Here is a 19,689-nt window from a genome sequence, read left to right as displayed (position 1 = left end):
TGTACAGGTAGTTATCAAAATAATGGAAACACTTGTGAATAAAAGTGATATTTTTAAATGTGCTTCGTACGTAATGAAGAATAAAACTAGATGTATGCAGGGCCGGATTAAGGATTTCGGGACCCATAGGCATTAGAAGTCATGAGCCCCCCCCCCCCCTCACGTGTATTTTATACATAATCTCATATATTATTTCTCTAGCCTGTATTTCTGTCACCACGCAAAATCTTCCTTATTCCTTTATCAAATTTCATAACTTATTCCTCATTTTAAAACTTCTAGTTATAGGTTCTGACTACAATTTTAAGTATTGCCAGTAATGTTTATTAACAATTAATACAGTAACTAAAAGGGAGCCCCCTTTTTTTTTTCCGAGCAATCACGATTGCTTATTGTTCTCACTTGACTGTTTTGAATTCCTATCATTTTATTTTCTCACCAGCACCCTCTGCCAGCACCACCGCCGCGTCGACCGGCCTCACGATGCTGCTCCTCTTGCGAAAACCGTCTCCAGGTTGCGTTCATATCCTACGCACACACGCATACACACACACGCCTACACACACATACACACAATCATGCCTGCGCACAGACACAAACACACTCTCCTACACATACACACACTCATGCCTCCACACAGACACAAACACATATGCCTACATACACACACACACACACACGAACGTCATCACACACGCGCGCGCGTACACACACAACACTGCATACACAACACGCACACACATGCATACATATAGACACACACACGCACCCACACACATGTGCCTACACAAACACACACGCGCATTCATACACACACACGCTCGTGATTGCGAAAAACATAATTTGATTTCAAAATAACAAAAATTCAATTTTTTCTTTTTTTTGGTCGAAAAAAACTTTTTTTCTTACATGTTTTCAACTTTAAGATTTCTCCGGGGCCCCTCAGAACCTCGGGGCCCCTAGGCAACTGCCTACATTGCCTATTTAGTAATCCGGCCCTGGATGTATGTTTTTTTTATAAATAGCAATGTACGGTGGATTAACTGAAGTTCTGGACATCTTGGATTTTTTTTCAAGCGCGTGAAATATCGGACCTCTCAAATTTTAAAAGAGGCCATATTGTTGTCGCTCGTCTAGCTGAAGCAAGTACAACTGAAACATCTCAACTTTTTGGTGTTTCTAGAGGTAAAGTATCTTAAGTACACGCAGCGCGGTAAGACAAGCTCGGCAAAGCAAAATAGTGGACGGGACGAGAAGTTTAGTAAAAGAAACCGACGGCATTGAAGAGGATTGTAATGTCTAAAAAGCGAACAATATCAGCAAAAATGAAAAAAGAGCTCAATTACCATCTGGATTCACCGTGTGAGTGATTAGAGTCAGGAGGGACCTTTATCAACAGAACATTTATGGCAGAGTAGCGATTCCCAACGCACTTGTCACAGTGTTTCCATTATTTCGATAACTACCTGTACATTAGGGTGGTCCTTATTTGTATGGGAATTTTTTTTTTTTTCGGAATTCAACAAGTGACGCCCCCTAGTTTTGGGACACTATAATAAAAAGTAATCGGTGCAAAATTTGAACTCGATCGGTCAATAATAACACGTGCCCCTAGGACGTTGAACTTTAACACTTTTGATAATTTTCCCACAAATCTTCGAGTTTTTACTTCAGACCCATTACATCGTTTCTCCTAGGTTTACAAAATATTTTTACAGCGAGGTAGCACTAAAATTAATCTTTTTAATTACTTTATATCATCTAAAGATTTTACATTGAATAAGAATGAAATAGCGCTTTAGAAACTTTACCTTAATCGTACGTTTTTCTCAATGTATCTCAATCGTGTGCATTTTCTTCCCAATAGTTTTGGACTGTCTGTAAAATACTAAATGCTTTTGTGACTCATATTTGGTAAATTGATTGTGAAATCCTTCGATAAATTGTGCTCCTCTTTCAGTTGTATCATTCACAACTTTCAGCATTTTAACGATATCTCTTCCCTTTAAACAGCTTCTTTCATTTTGCCATGAATCAGGATCAAATGGGAAAACATCTTTTGGTGTTTGTAACTTATCAAACAGTTTTATTGACTTGTAATTGATTCTATAAAGAGGAAGATCTTTGCTAAGAAAGTATTCCAAATCACCTACTGTTATCTGAAATTTTTTATACAGTCATCAGACACGTCTTCCTATTCAGCAAACATTTTTTTGAAGTAGTCTTTTCCTATCTTCAAAGCTAATTCCTGCATCCAATACGGACAAAGCTACTAGTTCATCCCCTAAATACCATAAGTGATTTATGAATTTTCCAATCACTGCTCCTGCCGCATGTTTGTCATCATTTTGTACGCTGTTAGTTTTTTAGACACTAGACTTTATATTATTTTAAAAGGCCTACATTGGGTCGCTGCGAAAAACCATATCTTCATACAACATTTAACTGTAAAACAGCATTTACGGGCATTCTCTTCATGTAAGGTCAATTTAAATTGTTTCCTAAATATATAAATATTCAAACAATAAATTCCTTTTACCACCCATCTGGCTCACAGATAAGCTCCAGGTTGCCGAAAACATATCCCTGTAGGAGGGAGGACTTCAACAAGAAATATTATTACAAGTTATGAGAATTCTCTGTAATATTTCTTAATTCCGCTTTCTACGAACAATAATATGTCATCAACTTCGTATTTTAGAATTTAAGTGGTATGTGTACTTTTTGAATTTTGAAGCGCTTAAATAATGGAATATCGAGTCTAGAACTAAGAAAGGCAGCAACTTCTTTAAAGGCACTCTGCAGTACGATTTCAAGTGCATGATGATGGCAATCTAAGTGTAATATATCACCGTTCAGGTTTTGCTCTAAAAAAATTACATGATCAATTTATACGGTCGGTATTGTAAGCCGTTGTATCAAACACTACAGCTTGAACAGTTAGCAATAAAGAGCAATCATCTAAGATATCATATACAACTGATAAAATATCTCGGGAATTCTGAGTAGCTATTCAACATTGGAATCTGAAAGCTATCACGAAAAGCATATCGGCGTTTTTTTCCAGTTACATCTGGATGTAGCTTTGTATCCCAGTGAACAGCTAAAAAATCTAAATTTAAATTCATGAAATCTGATTTTACCTCTCAAAGATTTTCTCTTGCTCACTTAAGGGATGTACGATTGATCATAAGGTTATTTGTTATTAAATTTACTGCATCTACATAGGCTATTAATAAATGAACAGCATCTTTGTCCCTAATATGGCATTTGTCTAACATTGATGAAATGCGAGTAGATATCAATAGTTGTCAAGCTTTTTTGCGTTGTGGTAGACCATATATAGAAAAAAGGTTCAACAGGTTAGAATATATACTCATTTCGGTTTCTAAATCTTGTGAATTGCAAGAAGAATTTGATGATAATAAAAGACTATGTACTGAAATAGAAGACAATTTAAAGTATAAATTTTTACATTATTCCGATCTGGATTTGTTTTTAAATTTATAATTTAGATATGAAAAATAGAGTATATTTTTATGGTAGAGTGATCGAGGATTTTTCAAAATTTAAATTATAAGAATGCATAAACATTTAAGTACATAACTAAAGAACAGCGAATTAAAATATAATTGTCATAACTTATATTTATAGCATGGAAACCTAGTGACCCAATATGCCACACCTTTTACATACACAGAAAATTTTCTAAATCAACACCCCCAAAGCCTGGAGGAGGCAATTTGTTGTTGTCAAAAATCATTCATTAATGGCCTGGGCCATTCATTAATGGCCTTTAGAATCCCTTGTGTCCATCTTGGTGGAAAGAAATGTTTCCCTGCCGCTTGGCTTGAAACGAGCGCAGAATAGCGGTATGTCTGTCCCAAGGCCATTGGTGTACATGTACCCTATGTAATATGCAAAATTTTACAGAATGAAAGTGAGAGAATGGTTGATCTGGAAGTAGAAACATCTATTTAGATTCAAAATTACTTTAAGTATGAAACTAAGGAAAATTTTTACCTAAAAATAAGAAAATCCGCAATTTTTTCTTCGAAACTCAAAAAAGGGGGCCCTAGGGGCACGGGTTAATATTCATAGATTGACTTAAAATTTTGCATGGATCATTTATTTGTAAAATGGAACAAATTGAGAGGGCGTCGTGTAAAATATTTACAACTTCAAAAATAAGGACCACCCTACTGTACATAGTAGGTTGAATGTAAAAAGAAACAAGTAGTTCTCTCAGAATTAAACAAGCATACTTGCATGTGTTCTCACATCAGTTTTGTATAATCTTTTTCATTTAGCTTCCAAATCATTTCAAACGTTTTAATAGGAAACTTTTTCACAAGGACAACACTGCTGAACTGAATTACACGAAAAGCTCTCTCATATTTTTCTAAATTGAATGGTACAATTATATGTACAGATAAAAAGTAACAATTTTTGTGTCATGAAATTCAAAGCTCTTAAAGTTAAGCGCCAATATATTGTTACTACAGTCATAGTATTTCCACAGTTGTATAATAAACAAGTGGCACGTCGTTGAAAAAGAAAGAAAGGGGAAAAAAATATGAATTAAATGTAACAACAAAAGGTTCAAATTTCAATAAAGCATTTATACCAAAAATAAAATCTTTTGGAGCTATTTCTTTTGTGTGATAAATAAAGTACAATCGATCCGACAAATCACTCAATTAAAAAAACTTCGTGAATGTTAAATGAAGTGAAAAAACATTCTAACGTTTCACTGCTTTTCCTTTTCTCTTCACAAGAAACTAAAAATACAGTTTAACTTGGATTTAAGATCATTCAAAGGAACGTAATGAACGTAACGAACGTGATGAAATGTAATTACGCTATGTATACTGGAAAACTTTAAATAGGGATCGGGCAAAAATAAGATACTTTTTCCAAAAACTGTAGAATATCTTTGGCCCTAAGATACCCTATCCCTTAGATTTAGACTCTACGACTTGGGGGTCTGTGTCACAATAAGCCAGGGTACAAAAAGAGCAGTCGTTAGTCGTATTTTGAAACTAAAATTTTTGTTTGACAACCACGACTTCCATATCCAGTTCTTATTTCAACACGTAACTTTTTCTAAGAATCTTTAGTTCACGATCGCAATTTTACGTCCAGTAGTCATTTATTATTATTATTATTAGCTCTATCTTTAATACACAATTGATTCAAACTCACTTTTTCAAATCAAATTCCTGTTTTTCTTTTTCGAGCTGTGTACAAGATTGCCGCAGGGAGGGGATTTACACCCCTCTTTTAGGGGGGGGGATATTTTTAATTTGAAAACTATATAGTACTTTTATTTTTTTAATATTTTTTAGTTATTTTAAATAAATATATATTCATTTTAAACAAAGGAAAAAATACAAAATTCTTAAAATACAAAGTACAAATTAATAAACCATAGCTCGGTTATGCCATCCAAAGACTGCAGTTTCGTCCTTATTATGGACTCATCGTTCTGGAATAAAGACGGGAATTTAACCGCTCTTAATCCCGACAATATCATGTTTAAGTTCATGGGTACCGACAGGGGGTGAATTTTCACCCTCCCCGTAGCTTTCAAACTGAAATGTAATATAAAAATAAGAAATAAACTATAACAAGAAGTTCCGTCCAGAACTAAACGAGCCACTTTCCCGTATACCAATATCGACTTTCTAGTATGTGATCGATATTCTCAAAATTAGCTGATATTGCAAATTATTTCAAACATAAATTAATAACATTTTAAGCTGATTTCTAGAAATAAAATACGCCTCGCTCATCTAAAGAAACAGATGCTTAAAAAATAAATAAACGAACAAATAAAATAGTACTGCCTTTTAGACAAAGCAGCTAAGATATTAATTTCCATTAAAAGAAAAAACTTAAATCGCTTTCAAAAAGAATATTTAAAAAATCAGCTCATTAAAATAAATACAGTATATCAAAAAAAAAAAAAAAATCGTTTTGTTTTTCCCCTATTGCCAAAAAACACTTTAAAAAAAGAATAATTATACTTTGAAAAATAAAAAATGAAGAAAATATCAACTTAAAAAAATAATTTTCATAAAAAAAATCGTCTGCGCTTATCTTTATGTTAAAACATTAAGGACTCCGAATTTCTCCGCCAAAAACTGAATACATTAATTAAAATTTAGAGTGAAAATAAAAACAAACCATATCAACTGTAATGGGGTGGTTTCCTTCAGTCAAAAGTACTAATTTTAATCATTGAAATGGATAGAATAAGGAAAAAAAAATTAATTTGAATTTTGAAATTTGAATTCAAATTATGTTTTTCGCAATCACGAGTTGCGACAGGACCCTACTCATTGGTTACTACCCTACTCACTTGTTTCTAGACACGGCTCCTGGCCCTCCAAGCCTACCTCTCCTCTTGGGCGGTTACGTCTGTACAGTTAAACAATCTTAAACTTCAGTTTTTCGATCAATATTTTCAAGACAAAACTATCAACATATTGTATTTTTAATGCAGTACTTAAAATCATATTTTGTATCAAACTTGATAGCTTTTATCTTCGGATAAAATTTGACATAACGTACCCACCCTTCGCGTTTCGGAATTCGTTCACCTCAAGTCAACTTCTCTGACGAACAAAGTGTACCGAAAAGTACCAACAGAGAAATTGATGAATTTAAATATGACACCAAGTCCCCCTGTGGAACCATTCGGGTTGATTCTTCTGTTCTTGCCCTTTTCCAGCTCATCACAAATATAAATACTTATTCAAAATAGGTTACTGATTTTATTTTTACAGTGTGCGGCGCAAAATGCATTATATATTTTATTTATTAAAACATTGAACTCTATTACATGATTATTCCATTTCATATATACGAGAATCCCCCCCCCCCCACCATAAGAGTGATGGTGCACCCATAAAATGCTATGAAGCGCCCACCTCCCCTTGAAAAAGCAACATCATATACATTATAAATCAAAGTATCATATACATTATAAATCAAAGTATCATATAAATTATAAGTCAAATACTTTAATATGGTGTAAAAATACAAAATTATTTTATTAAGTCTTTTTTTTTTTTTTTTTTTTGCTTTTGGTAAAATTGAGGCTCGTAAAACGAAAAAAAATGAAGACACTTTTAAATACATATATGTATCTATTTGTTAAAGAAATTAATACACATTTAACTAATTTAAAGCGTTTCGCTAATGCAAATATTTAAAGAGATATCGTCATTTAGATAATACTGAAGCACTATGTTCCTAATTACAAGAGCTAGTTTTTTTTTTTACTTCATACAATCTAGCTACACTGTTTACAAGAGAATGAAAACATGCAACCTTAAAGACGAACTATCAAACCTGACAATTTGCATATTATAACATTTAATTCATAATGCTTGATACATAAATGTTCAGCCAAATATTAACTGAGATTGACACATAAAAACAAAGTACACAATAACACTTATTTAAAGTTTTTTATAATCTTCAATTCATAAATTTTACAGAATAAAACTAGACACACTTGCACTTTAAATATGTGTTCTATGTAATGTAAAATATTTTCAAATTGCAATAGTTCACAACGAAAAAATGATACTGAAGAAAATAGTTTTTTTTAACGAGATTTATATGAACTAAATCTTTTTAAAGTAATAGAATTGCAAAGCGACTTACCTATTCGTCGGTGGTGGTCTTTTGCAGGCTTTGGTCACCAAAAAGGTGATTTTTCTGACAGAATAAAATTCTGCCAACAAAAATTACCCATTTGGTAGAAAGAAGAAAAGTATCCAAGAAAAAAGTAAATTACCTACACAAGTTATGCGACGCAATGAATTAACATGGCGTCTCTCGGCAGTTATTTGGTTTTTAATTTCAGTTTGTATTCCTTCCGCGAGCATGCGTCGAGAATTTGCACTTCGTACTTAAAAATAAGTGACATAGCTTCAAATTCAATCTCATGACGATACATAAGCAAGAAAATATAAGACTTTAAAATTATCTTCAGTGAATTCATGTGAGGAACAAAACTTCTACTAATCCCCTTGATGAGTGTTACTTCGCATACATGAGTCAGCACTTGTTTTCATTGCGTGCTTTCGAAAGTTTCAGTTTGGATTTGCTGCTGGACTATAAAATTGCCGTGTGAGCTGCGCATGCGTCGACTCTTACTTTCTTGCTAAACGGGAAAGGTTTTTGATTATTGCAGAAAACTGCGGAGGGCGTACGAATCTGTGTATCACGGAAAACTTTTTTGTATATTCAGAGAGTTTTCCGAGATTTTTTACAGTGTATATGCACGTTGGCGAGTGTGTATGTGTGTAAAGGCGCGTGTGTGTATGTGTGTGAGTGCGTATGTGTATGAGCGTGTGTGTGTGTAGGACATGGACGCCACCGACTAGTAGCGGCTACCGGGGGACGGAGTCGCGCCTGCAGGTGACGGTGGGGGTTGAAAAAGGCACGGACACCAAAGACGGTCAAATGAGAACAATAAGCAATCGTGATTGCTCAAAAAAAAATAACATGAACCCAGAAAATATTTTCATTTCCCCCCCTCTCCCCCCTCAAGAGTTCTTTTAATTAATTTTTTATAATGTCAGATTTTTCAAACAAGGCGTGGTCTTGATGACGTCACAAATGATGCACTTTGCCGCATCTTTCTACCACGTTTCCACGTTATGATAATCAAGAAGCGAATTAAATATTGCGCTCTACGCTTGCTATCAACCATATCGTTGCCAATACACGTGAGTAAAGATGCGAATTAAATATTTTGCGCTGTGATTGGCAACACTGAATGGCATTTCATCATTTGTGATGTCATCAGCAGAAGCCGTAAACAATGAAAGCGCTCCGATTTAAGTATTTTTTTGAAAATCTTAAACTTAAACAAATTTTTTAAAAAATTGGCCAGATCCTATGTTTTTAAGCATGCTCTTTTAGGAAAAAAAAAACTTTTAAAATTTTGGAAGGACCCCATTATTTCACAACAAAGACCTTGATAGCGGAGTCGAAGATTTTTAATTCAAGGACTTGAAGTCGAAACGTGTCATTTTCTCTCAAAGCCTGCAACTCTACAAATGTTGCGGATTCGGAGTTGGACTAGTTTTGGGATAAAGAAGTCGGATTCGGAGTCGAAGACTTAAAATTTCCACGAGTCGGAGTCAGTTATTTCCCCTCCGTGTCTTAATTTTTTCCAAAGCTACGGAGTCGAAATCACACTAATTTTCAAGTACAGGAGTCGGAGTCGGAGTTGACGGTTTTAAAGTTCTTGGAATCAGAGTCGGGAGTTGGTCATCAACAGCTATTTCCATCAAAATTTGTTTGAAGCAAATCCACCTTTAAGTTCGAAATCTTAATGACTTTTAGTTTCCTCGTAGACGCTAATGTTAAGGGATTTGAACTGCTCAAAATTGAATGGAAAATGTTCAAATCAAAAAAAAATATTTTCTATACATGTTCTTCATCAAGAGCGTTTTTCTAATAAAGTTTGTTTGAATCAAATTCGTCTCTATGTGTTTGGGATTTATATTTGCCTTGATTTCCCCGTAGGCGCTGATGTTATGTTTTTTTTATCTGTTTCAAAATTGAACAAAAAATTGTCCAAATCAAATATTGAAATATGGAAATGGGGTGTCCTTACCGAGGTCTTTGGAACAAAAAAAATTTCTTTTGAATCGGACAATTCACTCAAAGGTTATTAGGGGTGGGGTGGGGGGGGGGGGGGGCAGACAGACCGACAAATCGACAGACATTTTCCCTCCATCTCATTACCTTACTTTCCAACTTTTAATTTTTCGATATTTATTTATTTTATTTATTTTTTGAATTTTTTTTTTTTTTGGTTTTTCGCGGTATTTTAAGATGCATTAAGCCTTCTTCTTTCACCCTTTTTTTCTTTCTTTGACTTTTACTGGGAAAGTAAGCTAAAAACGATAGGGTCTGGTGGGGGAAAGTGGTTAATGGGGTAAAGTGGTCTTACGTCAAATAAATGACTATAGCTTGGAAATAAATCTTCGAATGAATGTGAAAATTTTATTTTAGGTTCGGGGAGTTAGAAACTACAGTTTGAATACAAAATTTCCAAACCTGGCAAAATTTTATTTGGTAAAAAAAATATTTTGTGTAAATATGAAAATTTTAAAAATCTAAAACACTTCTTTTAACTTCTTTGGGAAATTTTGTTTGTTAGAATTATGAACAGATTGACGGCACAGAAGCTTCCTACGTGTCTTAAGATCGCTTACTCATTAGCAGTTAGCTGAATATATTTTAGATCATTTTTTAGAACAATTTCAGTAAGATGGGGTAAAGTGGTCATAATATTAGGCTTAACGAATATTGTTCTTCTAATGTCACTTAAGAGTTATGTATAAGGTAGATATGAATTAAATATTAATTTCACTTAATATGTATTGTTTTTACCGTAAATGGGATTAAATATACGAGTATATACGTATGCATACGCATATACTCGTGTAGACACGTAAACAAACGTATTCACATAAATGCACCAATAAATACGTATATGGGTATCTGCGATATGGGTATTTTTTATCTATGAGGATATACATTCGACTATACAAGTATATACTTGCTTTTACTCGTATGTATACGAACACTTTTATACTCAGGTAGACACGTATATACACGTACGTACTCGAGTAGATACTTACATACAAGCATATGACATACAAGTATACAGGGTTAGTTTAAACTCTTGGGAAAATTTTTACCAGGTGTTAGAGGGGAGGATAAGAAGCAAGAATCACAAGGAACATATGGTCACAAACACAATGCTGACGCGCTACATGCACGCAAAGCCAAAGACTGATGGATGCAAAACAGGTCACAAATTTGTTACACTAAGACAATTTTGCACAACATTTTAGGTTGTAAGAAGGTTTTAAAGCGATTGAAGAAATTTGCGGCCTGCAGCTGTAATGCATGCGTCGCAATCACAAAGCACTCTCTGTTTTAATAACGAGACTTTTGAAAAACTTTCATCCGTCGCTGCGCCTTTGTTGCGATGCGTGTATTAGAACTACTACGGGCCGTAACTTTTAAAAAGTGCTCTAAATATTTCTTAAAAACAAAATTTTGAGTAAAATCATCTTTGTGTAAAAAATTTGTGACCTGTTTTGCATCCATCAGTTTCTGGCTTTGTGTGCATGTAGCGCGTCAACGACCATAAACTCCTTATTATTCTTTGCTTTTTATCCTCACCTCTCACACCCCTTAGATTTTTGCTCAAGAGCTTGGATTCACTCTGTATGCATACATGTATGTAAGCGTATATACTCGTGAATACATATATGTACTGTTTGATGAATATGCACGGACACATAAATGTACGTATATACGTTTTTTCAGGTATATAATTGTGTTTACACGTATACATACGTATATACTCGTGCTTCCATATATACGTGTATATACGTGAGTAGACACGTACAAACACGCACTGGATGCATCCACGAATTAACTCGTGTATATCCGTATATACATTTATGTACAGTTATGTATATACCCACATGTACACTTGTACATATATGCGTATATACGTCTACTATACATGTATATACTCAGGTATGCACGGTATCTACTCATATATGAACGTGATTACTCATGTTTACACGACACGTATATACTCGTGAACACACGCATATATTAGTGCATATACTTGTAACCATAAAAATAACTGAAATATACAAATATTAGGGTTATTTAATACGGTTTTGCATTTATTTTTAACTATGACCACTTTACTCCATGCTATGACCACTTTCCCCCATCCCATGGGGTAAAGTGGTCATAAATACAAAGGGAAAAGAAAGTGTTATAAAACTAATTAAATCAATATTTTTTTCTCTAAACTTCAATGTACTGTGTTCTTTAATAATGCAATGTAAAATAACAACAAAAAAAGTTGAGGTGTTTAAATTATTTGTTGTATTTATTGTCCACCAAAGTTGAAAACCTACGATTTTATGACCACTTTACCCCACCAGACCCTACATCACGAAAATTATTAATCTTACGTTTATGTCCACGAGCGCCAGTAGGGGGTGCAATGGCTATATTATCACACCCCTTGTCTTTTAAAAATAAAATACAATAATTTTAACAAAATACCCAAGAAAAACTACGAAATGCATCATAAAAAATATTAATCTTACCTTTATGTCCATAAGCACTGGTAGGACCTGCAAGGGAGTGTGCACTTTTACGCCCTAGCTTTCGAAAATGAAAATCAATTAATTTTAAAATGTAATACTAATTTAATATTCCCCTATGTGAAGTTTTAAAAAATGAAATAACTATTAACTTTAAAAAAGTAAAATTAAATTAATTTTAAGTTAAGAAGAAAGTACAAAATTGCAAAACTATTGCGATCAGAGAAATAAAACTTATAAATTGAATAATTTCAGCGAAGGTGAAATTGGAAAGATTAATAGAAGTAAAGAAATAGATAAATAAACTAGCAAAAAATATTTTTTGGTTATTTACATGCGAATGCATGTTATTTACATGATATGTGTTATTTATATGATTTTGCCGGTCTCCATGGTGCCGACCTAAAGTACATCCGTGAAATTCTTTTTTTTTTTTTTTTGTCTGCTCAAAGATTAATGAAAACATTTTCAAATGTAATTTTTTCTCGTGAGATTTTTCAGGAAAAGCCTGATTGATTTTTGAGGAAATATTATGATTGAAGTTTAAGGAAATAGTAGAGACAAGCAGCCGATGCTTCAAAGATGATTTATTCGCAAAAATAAAATATTGACATTAATAAAGTACAGGAGTTTTTTTCAATAATTGAGAGTAGTATTACTACAGTCATTCAGAGTATCTTTGAACCAGTTCGAATAACCTTGCAAAACAGTAAAAAAAAAAAAAAAAAAAAAAAAAAACATTTCCCAGGGAAACATTCTTGTTGGCGAGGTTATAAAATAAGGTTTATGCTCTTTATCTCTTTACATAAATACTAGTGGTACCCGCACGGCTTTGCCCGTAATAGAAAAATTAAAAGGTCTTTTGGTTCACCTGTATACACTGTAAAAAAACTAAATTTTGAAGAAGTTATCCGTATTTTTTACAGAAAAAAACTGTTCGTAATAAAATACAGGATTTCTCTGTTTTTTTGAATCTGGAACCGGTAATACTTTGTTTTTCTTCGAATCTTCGAAATTTCGCCCGCGTGTTTGGATTTTGGTTCTCGTGCTCGAGTTTTTGATCTTATATTTATGTAAAGCGAGTAAGTCTTAAATCGTTTGCAACTCCCATTTCATTGCATCCTAATCAATATTTTATTATTATGTTTTTTTGTCATCTGTTACTGAGGCATATTCGGAAATGTACCTTTGTATACATGTATTTCGTAGTAGTATAGTAAATATTGAAATGTATTTATGAAAGTATAGTTTCATTTTTTAATCTTCATAAAATAATAAATCAGCTTGAATAAATAATAAAAATACGGAAGATTTCTGTAAAATAAACGGAAGAAAACTGGCGTCCTGGCTGACAGTTTTTTTTCCGTAAATTTTACGGATTTTTTTTTACAGTGTATTTACAAATAATGTGTGGTCAATTTTCTCGCCAATTGATTTGTACCCATGTTACGGTTCCACGTTATGATAATTTCGTATCTTGCCAATTGGCTTGTGCCCATGTTACGGTTCCACGTTTTGATAATTTCGGAATTTACTCGTCCATCTTATGATAATTTTGTTCTTAAAATTGGAATAGAAAAAGAACCCCCTCGAATTTTCGAAAAATCGCTTCAAGGTGCACACCCCCCATCCCCCCATGCTACAAACTAATTTTGTGCTAAAGTTAATGAAAATCGGCCGAACGGTCTAGGCGCTATGCGCGTCACAGAGATCCTGACAGGCAGAGAGAGATCCGGACAGAGAGACTTTCAGCTTTATTATTAGGAAAGAAGAGTAAAATCATTAACTATTCTGAAAGGAAGTCTGTGGCGGGCATGCACCCAGGAGACCCCATAGAACCTAGAGTCTTGAAATTTTGTACAAAATTACTTCGAGCCCGGTGGTTTGCACTTGGTTTTATTTTTTAAAGTTCGAATTAGTTTTTTTTTTTTTGTAATTAATTTTTTTAACCTCAAATTTCGCGTAAATTGCCTATTAAAGGGGAGAAAATTACTTGCACATATTAATATTATATATCGTTGGAAAGGGTGGAATGTTTAGTGTTCTACGCAATTTGTTTCGATGATCTAACTTAATTGCGGTGGGAGTTATTTGCGTTTTTAAAGATCGAATTTTTTTAGACTCAGCGGAAATTTAGGCACTACATTTTTCATTAAATCTGTCAGTAAAAAGTGAAGGAATTGTCTCACGGTTTTCTTTTTGGCACCACTGGAAAGAGCGGCTTTTTCTTAACTCCAGATCTAACTCGACCTATGGTCGAAAAACTAAGCTCCTATCTCCAAAGGAATAAAAAGTTGCAAACCGTTAAAAATCAAGTTCGAATAATCTCATCTCCATTACCAAAACCATTGATGTTTTATTTGGCGTTGCCATAGTAGCGTCCTTTAGATTCGCTTGTTTCTTCTTCCTTATTCACACACTTTAAGGGTTTCGATTTTTACGGAAACTCTTAGGCTCAACTCAATTCAAGCCCCGAGCAAAAAAGCAAAATATATTACTAGAGACCATGAACATGAAAGCGATTTTTCAAATGTACAAAACTGCAGTTTTGCAATGCTCAAGAGTCCCTTAGCCCTTACGCCCTGCAAGTTGGTGCAAGTTATTTTGAAACTCAGGGAAGGGGTGTTTTTTGTTCCAAAGGGAACTTATAATGCGTTTTTAACCTATTTATTTCTAATTGACGATTAAAATCTTTGAGAATCAAATAAGATTGCGAAGCAATTTTCGGGGGTTGGTGAGCGTCAGCGAGCAGGGGGCAGAGCCCCCTAGTGATTTTAAAATATGCTCTAGTATAAAAGATATGAAAAGGCACAAAGATATCCGGACTGTCTCGAAGATACCCTGAGTAACTGTACATCTGATCTACTAAAATGTTTTTTCTGCAAATGTAATGCTTCGGACTAGCTCAAACATACCATGAATAACCTTTTACACGTGTCTCAAATACTTATTGTTTAAGTGCATTTATTTTTTTAATATTGTGTTTTAGTTCGCTTTAGTATTATAAGGAATTACGTCACATAAATTCTCACCTCCATTACAGAAACACAAAATGCCATTTCTCATTAACCGATGGCAGTACAGTAATAATATCACATTTTATTTTCCATGATAATAGGGCTATTTTCAACGATAAAGAAGTTGTGAGATTTCCTTGGAAAGCAAGAAGATAGATTTTGTTTTAAAAACAAAGTGCGGTTATTGGGAATTCTTACCCCGTGAACTTGAATTTCAGGGATGTAAATTAATGTAAAACAAAAAGTGTACATATTTCCATATACTTAAGATTAGCAGATTGTAGCAACGAAGAAAAAGTTTATTTCCCTGAAAAATGTATCCATTAGGCTTGTTTCCATTATTAATGGAAAATTCCTCACCTCCGTGACAGACCTTATTAATGTCATTATTTCTGAGGTGAAAATAAATGATGGAGGAGAAAAACATCAATTTTATTTTATTTATTTTCCCCGATTTTTTTCCCCCGACCAATATTACGCTTTTAATTTTTTTTTTAAACTTATTTTTTTACTAGCGCTACCCGCACTGCTTTCCCCGTAGTAGAAAATTAAAAGATCATTTGGTTCGCCTGTATACTTACAAATAATGGATGATGAAATTCTCGCCAATTTGATACGTTAATTTGCTCACTCATGATTTATTTCCCATCATGCAAGGGACACTTGTTTATTGTCAGTCATAAAGAAGTTGTGAGATTTTTGTTGAAAAACAAGAAGATATAGATTTTGTTTTAAAAACAAATCTGTATCTTCTTGTTTTAAAAACAAATGTGGGTTATTGGGAATTCTCACCTCCGTGAACTTGAATTTCAGGGGTGTAAATTAATGTAATAAAAGAAGTGCACATGTTTTCATATGCTTAATATGTACAGATAGTAGCAACGAAGAAAAAAAAAATTCCCCTGAAAAATTAGTAATTTAAAATTTCCATACCTCCATGACAGACCTTATCAATGTCATTATTTCTTAGGTGAGAATAAATGATGGAGGGGAAATACATCATTAACAGACACTCTATCAAAATTATATATTACCAGTATATTCTCAAATTTACTAGTTTGGAAATATATCAATACTAAACCATTTTTAACACAAATTTGGAACTAAAGGTCTCCTAAAATTTAAGCCATACTTTAATTAAGAGAGCTCAGTAAATTCCCACTAATCATTGAAATAGCTGATACTTTGATATTAAAGTGGCTTCTATTTTCAAACACTTAAGAGTTTTTGTTTTTTTTTCGTGAACAAGATACTTTTAATTTTTTTATTTATGTGTAAAGTAATTGGAATTTATCGGGGCCATTGTTTATGGTGACTTCTAGTAGGTAACCCTTTCATGTAAGTATGAAAAAAAGAGAAAAAACAAAAGGTTTTGAAATTGAAAAATGTTTTTGTTCAAAAGGTACATCCTTACATAAATAATAGCTGATGATCGAGTAACTCGCGTGTTCCAACAATGAAACTCGTGCGACGGCATGATAATTTGATAATATGTTTTGGTAATATTTAACATGCAGGGAAAGGCTTTATTGTGACAAGGCTGAACTGGATCCGGTAACGTAACTGTTTTACCGGTAAGACTGTGTCATTTCAGGGAATTGAAAAGGCGAAAAAGCGGTCAACTATGAAAGCTATCTACTGGAGTTTAGGGTTCATCCATTGGAGTTAGGGTTACAATTTCAACTATCAAAATATCACCAAACAGACAATGGCTTCATTCAAATGCAGAAGGTTAGAAGCAAATTTTACCCGTCATACCTTGACGGGCGACTTTCTAGTATTCCAAATATTGGAAAAAATAATGTAACGGTTATCTGAAGCGAAATATGTATTTATTGCGAAACCAATGTAGTAACGGAACGTGCCATTCATCTATTAAAGAAATAGGATCAATTTTCTTTGCAAATAATTAAAATAAACTTAATTGAAAAAACATCATTTCAAAAATCATTTAAAATATAAATTAAATGCAAAAAATAATAGAAGCGTACATGTCTAATAGCAGGGAAGTGTTTGGGATCGAGCAGAGGCACAAAGTTTTCCCAACTTTGATGAACATTAAAACATTACTCACAACAACAAAATACTACGTTTTTATCTTTATCTTTACTAATAATAAAGCTGAAAGTCTCTCTGTCCGGAGGATGTCTGGATCTCTGTGACGCGCATAGCGCTTAGACCGTTCGGCCTATTTTCATAAAATTTGGCACAAAGTTAGTTTGTAGTATGGGGCTGTGCACCTCGAAGTGATTTTTCGAAAATTCGATGTGGTTCTTTTTCTATTCCAATTTTAAGAACAAAAATATCATAAGATGGACGAGTAAATTACGAAATTATCATAACATGGAACCGTAACATGGGCATAAGCCAATTGGGGAGATACGAAATTAACATAACGTGGAACCGTAACATGGGTACAAGTCAATTGTCGTGAAAATTCACCACACATTATTTGTAAATATACAGGCAAACCAAAATACCTTTTAATTTTTCTATTACGGGCAAAGCCGTTCGGGTACCCCTAGTACTTAATACAACTAATCTTTTATTCTCCCAACAACTTCGCCATTACTTTCAAAATAAGCTTATGCTTACGCGCTTCCTGTGGCTTTAGTGCGCAAATGCTTTGCAAAAGTATGACACCAGAAATGAGAATTTGTAGTTACTTAATGTTCGGCAGTTTAAGAACGGGTTTTCTTTTTCTCGGCCCCATTCATCTGAATTTCAAAAGAACCATCATCGTTACGACGGTTTGATAGACTTTCCCATATCTCCCCAGTTTAGGCCAGGCATTATTTAAATGATGGGCTGTTGACTTATTTCTGGAATTTCTTAGAAGAAACGGCGGGAAGATGGATCAGTAAAGTTTCCGCCGTAATGTGTTTCTGAAGCAAATGCTGCGAAGTTGCATGGAAACGCTCCGAAATAATTTTTGCAGATTTCGAAAAATTTCTTGCTATCAAAATAATTCACGGTCCACGGAAAACCGTTTTTTTATGCTAAATCATTAATGTTATTTTTTAAAAATGTAAATAAACTCTTTCTTGGAGCGTTCTCGAAAAAATGTCCCGTGCGTAAAATTAAGTTTTTGTTTTATTCAAGTAACTATTAAATAAATATGGGATTAACTGTTATGCTTTGATAGTATATTAAAGCATGTATTATTCCTCATCAGCATTAGTTTCGACATTTTTTCGAGAATCGCCCCTTGGAAATTATAGACTTTTTTTTAATGCACTTGTTATATTTCTAATATTTTTTATTAACTCATTATGATAATTAAAAAATCGCCCGTCAAGATATGATGGGGGAAAATTGCTTCTACATTTGAACGAAGCAATTGCCTGTTTGGTGAGATTTTGATAGTTGAAATTTTAACCTTAACTCCAGTGGATTAACCCTAAACTCCAGTAGATAGCGTTCATTGTTAGCCACTTTTTCGTTCCTTCATTCCCCTGAAATGACAGTCTTACCAGTAAAACAATTAAGTTACCGGATCCCCTTCAGCCTTGTCACAATAAAGCCGTTCCCTGCATGTTAAACATTACCAAAACATATTATCAAATTAGCATGCCGTGGCGTGAGTTTGATTGTTGATGACGTCAGGAGCGGTGATCTTGGTTATTATATATATGAGGATACCTGCAAAGAGTAAGACAAGTCCTTTTAAAAAATTTAACAAGTTTATTCAAAAAATGAAAGTTCAGCAAATGCAAATTTTTACAGAAATTAAAGGCTAATAATTATGAAAGTTATTATTAGTTGTGATATATTTTGTCGGTATTATTTGCTTCTACCGATAGTACTTGCCTCACTACTTACTATTCATGGCATAAACGAAGAATGATGAAGTTGAACTGATTTTGGGGCAAATGAGTCGGAGGCTTTAAAACACCGGAAGTCGGAGTCAGTAGTTTTCTTTCCGTATGTAGCTCTGCCTAGGCTGCAAAGTCAGTGTCGGACTGGTTTTTGAGGTAAAGTGTCGGAATCAGAGTTGGAGGCTCTGAATTTCCAGGAATGAGTCGGAGTCGATCATTTTCGTCTCCGCAGCCCTGGATAAGCGATCGTTAGTTATCCAGAAAACGTGCACATCTAAACATCAGGAAAGTGTTACAGTAGAGTAGATGATCGATACAACACCATCTTATGTGATAAATTCGATGATTATCCCAAGTGGTTACAATATCGAATATTTTAAAGTTATCCTTGGGTTGTCACCCAAAGTGTAGAACAATAGGTAAAGAGTAGAATAATATACTTGCATACCTAGAGATTTTCAAAAAATAGAAAATAAAATTATAACATTTTTCTTTATATATCTGCTTCATAAAAACTATTGTTTTTCTTAAATAATAGTTTGAACATTGTAAAAATGTACGGTGACATTACAGTTTAAATTATTTAACAGTAGTTGTTTTCTTTCAATCATTTTTGTTGCTGTTGATTACAGTCGTTTTTACAAACTTAAGTAAGAACCTACGGTCTTAGTATTGAAA

The 19,689-nt window shown here is 33.7% G+C and overlaps 1 protein-coding gene across 1 annotated transcript in view; it reads left to right on the top strand.

Annotated features, from left to right (window-relative positions):
- LOC129226365 (rap guanine nucleotide exchange factor 2-like) overlaps positions 1 to 19,689 on the top strand; it is a 458,437-nt gene that overhangs the window by 8,953 nt on the left and 429,795 nt on the right. The window lies entirely within an intron of this gene.

This window comes from Uloborus diversus, chromosome 7 (assembly GCF_026930045.1).
Source record: "Uloborus diversus isolate 005 chromosome 7, Udiv.v.3.1, whole genome shotgun sequence".
Taxonomy (NCBI): domain Eukaryota; kingdom Metazoa; phylum Arthropoda; class Arachnida; order Araneae; family Uloboridae; genus Uloborus; species Uloborus diversus.
Note: the sequence above shows the minus strand (reverse complement) of the source record. Positions and strands in the feature narration are given on the sequence as shown.